The following is a 4,509-nucleotide window of genomic DNA, read 5'->3' on the forward strand; positions in this document are numbered from 1 at the left end:
ATTTTATTGTTGATGTTGTTTATTGTTAGACGGGTTTTGAAGACGGGTTTATAATTATTTAATTACGTAATAATATAATTAATGTAACTAGTTTATAATTAGTTATATATTTAGAATAGCTAGTAATCGTTATTATTTATATAGGTGACGGAATTGGTTGAACGCATTTAGTGAAGAATAATACTTCTAGTAGATTGCTTTTATTCGGATTGCCCTATTTGGAGTGCTTGCTTTCGAGGTAGGATAACGATTCTACTGGACCTATTAATTGTGTATCTTCTTATTTAATTGGATGTTGTGTTAATTGAATTGAACTGTTTGGATAATTGTATTACACATACCTTGTATATTGTGATTGGAAGCGGTTGTATTGGTTACTTCTAAGACGGTGTGGTAGGTAGCCATTGTTGTTGGTACTGGTTGTTTGATAATGAGTTGGATATCAGGTTTAGCCTGGCTGAGGTAGACATCATGGTAAGAGCCTTTGGGTGATGTATTATAAACTTACTAGCAGACACTGTATTATACCTTCGTGGTGGTGTAAGGCCCCAGGCTGGTTCTGTAGACCTGTCTCTGGTTTGTCTACTCAACTGGAGGTTGAGGGCTGAATTGTGACTCAACGGGAGGTTGAGGGCTGAATTATGAGAACAGTTGATTTGTTGTTTGAATCTTTATACTATTTATATTATCTGTCTTGAGATTGTTATCCTACTCAACCTCGTGGTTGACATTGTATTCGTTAACACCTGTGATGAACCATAATGGGGAGCAGATTTGACAGGTACTAAAGATTAGATGACTTGGGAGCTTATGGGATTGCGTGAGGACTTGACCGTGGCCTAGGCGTCTAGCTGACTTAATTAGTTCATCATAATTTATTTAATAGTTTATTCATTTTATTTCCGCTGTGAGTTGTAATTATTTTATATTAAGTTTTAGTTGGTTAAGTTGTAATAAACTTGTAATCGTTAAAGTTTTATTTAAAGTACTTTGGTGAGTTGGACTTTGTTATTCACTGCCTCAGGAAACCGAGATGGTAACAGTCCTATTTATTTGGGAATGTCTAGCTAAAGGCTCCTGAATAAATGGGGGTGTTACAAAGTGGTATTAGAGCAAAATGATCCTCAGGCCTAACCAATGAATAATAATGATCTTAGGATGTGTCTAAATAAAATGAACCCCGGGTAGAAATTGTTAGGTGCCCCTCTTATAGCGGTTTAATACGTACCATGGTCCTCTCAGTTTTGAACCGGTTACCTTGAGAGAAAATTTTGAGTGGGGTAATTAAAATGGAGTCGTGTTAATTCTTTTAAGAGTCAATTGGTTGCCTTAAGATGTATATTGGCAACGTTGTTGCAGGCGCGGATTGAGGTAAGTATTGTACGGAGTTGTGTGAGGCCATGGGTTGTGAGATGTAGTACTGTATTGGCACTGTCTTTGCAATTGGGTGATCATCTGAATCGTGTGATAGATGGAGTTATCAGTTGGTTTATATAATTATGAGAATGAAAATGTAATAGTATTAATTGGATGTTTCACATGTTGGAGTGTGTGAAATATGTGTAGTAGGAAATAACATGTCTATTGATATGCTGATATGTGTTGCCCGAAGCCATGATTATCTATTTATGTTTAGTACTAGTCCTTTTGTTTAAGTAAGTAGGTTACGGGGACGTAACCTTAATTTTAAGGGGGGTAGGATTGTAAAATCACGCTTGGTTAATTTCCCGGATTTTTACCTTTATTTGTTTTGACTGCCATTTATTTCCTGATTATAATCTATGAACGAAAATTTTGTTTGTGATAACCCTGTGTGTTAGCTTTCGTTTGCCGCTGGTTTTATGCTTATACGATTTAAGGTTTAGGAGTAAAAGATATTTTAGTGGACAATGGTCATGGAGTTCCTGTACAGTTATGTTTTCAATTAACAATTTTGCAAAATTTCTCATTTAATTATTACTTATAATTTTCGCATAATTCCAACTCCACTGTTTAACAGACTTGTATACGTTTTCAAATTAATAAGACACGTTCCAAGTTGTTGTTTTGATATTTAATGGTGATTTTTGCAAAATGACCCAAGTTCATAATGAATTGCTGATCAGTTTCTGTTTGAACCAATTGAGTTGTAAAAATCATTATAAAATGGTTATTTGAGCTTTGGACTTGAATCTTTTTCTCATGTTTTATATTTTCTGAAAAGTATAAAATCTCAAGAACTAGTTAAACGGTTATTTATTAGCGATTTTTTTTAAAAGTTACAACATGTTTACTAGCTTTTGAAATGCCCGATTTCATGACAAAAGTTTAATCAAAATTGTTTTATAAGTTATGAACCTTGTTGATATGTCTTAATAAGTATGGTTACATGATGTGAATGGTATACTCGTTAATTGTATGTTTGATATGCGGTAAAAAGGAAGTTATATGTGGTAAAATGTTGTATTGCTTGATTTGATATTTCAATGAGATGACATGTTTGCTAGAGTGCTTGGGTGGTTTGCTGAAATGGAATTTATGTTAATATTGATAATCGCATGGTTGAGTTGGTTGCTGAAGGATTATTACTGTATAGACATTAATGATACGTGTGGCATTTTGACAAGTATTTATCATTGTGAAACTTCGAGACGAAGTTTGTTTTAGGAGGGTAGTGATACCGTCGTCAGGTAACAAAAATAAATACCTAAGTACTACTAACAGAAGTCAGCGGTAAGTAGGGTCGATCTTCACAGGGAGGCGGTCACTATCTACTCATTAATCCTAGTCTGTCTATGGTCACAATTGGGGGTTTAAGTTGTTTGAACTAAAACTAAAGGAGATTAAAGTGAGAAAAGAGTAAGAGAGATTAACAGTAAAGGAAGAGAACTAGGATTGTCGGGTCATCAATGAATGTCAGATAATTGAAGCTAAGGTCACAGATCGATCAATTTTATCAGTCTAAGGGGCAACGAATATCTCCTTCCGGTCTCAATTCGCCCTAAAATACTATTAGCTTAGCTTCCGCCCTCACTAAAGCATCCTTTTGTTCACTGCGGGTCTCACCCCTTCCAACCTTCCGGTCTAGGTTAAGGCTTACCAAGATTAATTAAGCTAAATGCATCGATTCAAGTAGCTAGTTACAGTTAATTGTAGTGATTAACAACATAAACATGATAGCAACGAAAGATTTGTAAACCTAATTAGCAACTAACAACAGTTCATCGAATCCCCTAAATCCTAGCAATTAAATTAGCTAGACGTAATAGTGATAGAACAAGAGCGAAAGAATAGAGGAATAATAAACATCATAAATTAAGAAGAGAGTAAAAGAAAGAGAAAGAATAAAAGGAAGAATTACAGATTAAGAGATCCGGGAAAAAGAGCAGAACAAAGTAGCAGCCATTGAGAGAGGAAAAACAGTGTTTTAGAGTGTACAAGTGTAGATACCTCATTTCTGCACCTCCCGCAAGGCACCCGGTGATGATTGGGCCGCATGTTTGGTACACGGAACGATTTATGACAGTTCGTAAGTTTATCATCAAGTGATAGCTCAAATACTCGTGTCTACCCCTTGGTCGTCATCTGCGCGCCATTTCGGTCGTTTTGACAGTAATTAGAGTACATTTGGAGTCCGGGTCAAAAACCGTCTTCATTTTCTAATAGCCGTTTAAAATGCCGAGTCATAAAATTCTGGAATGTTCCGGATATTTCTATTCCATATTTTCAATCTTTTAATCTTTTGGTAAAGTATTTCCCGAAATTATATTATAAATAATAAGGAAATTAAGATCAAACCGCAATTCCATAATAGAAACGCGGAAAATCTTTCTTCCGCAGGAGGAAACCCTTGGGGAAAGGACGCAGCAGGTGCTGCGCCACTTCCAAGAGACGCAGCAGGTGCTGCGCCTCTTCCAAGAGACGCAGTGGTTGCTGCGCCTCTTCCCAGCTCCTTTCTGCGCATTTTAAGATCTTTTCGAGATTTACTTCCAAAGTTTCTCCGAAACCCTAATTTCTCCGTGTGATTAGTATAAATAGGGACCTTTGTTCCTCATATTTCTCACGCGAGTGTCCGCCCTTCTCTTCTCCCTTTGCATTCTAAGACCACGCTCTTGCTTTTTGGCGTCTACGTGCTTGAACTTTCAACCACGTAAGCTCGGATCTTTCTGAGTACCAGCCTCGTTTTGCATGACCGACCAATTTGACCAACTCCACATCAATCAACTTAATCAATTTTATTTGTTTTCCTCTTAGAGGGCACTTTTGTAACACTACGGATTTTCATAAGCTAAATACTCGACCGAGTAGAGCCAACTCGACCGAGTAGTGTCAAGGGTGTAGTTTGTTTGGGTTCTGCCGAGGAATACTCGGCCGAGTATGATGAATACTCGACCGAGTAGAGGATACTCAGCCGAGTATGCCCTATACTCGACCGAGTATCCGGTCTGGCGAGTTATATTTCAGCGGTTTGATGCGGGAGTGTTTAGGGATTATTTATTCGATAAGCAGTTTCTAAACATCATTTTACAA

Source organism: Silene latifolia, chromosome 7 (genome assembly GCF_048544455.1).
Source record: "Silene latifolia isolate original U9 population chromosome 7, ASM4854445v1, whole genome shotgun sequence".
NCBI classification, from domain to species: domain Eukaryota; kingdom Viridiplantae; phylum Streptophyta; class Magnoliopsida; order Caryophyllales; family Caryophyllaceae; genus Silene; species Silene latifolia.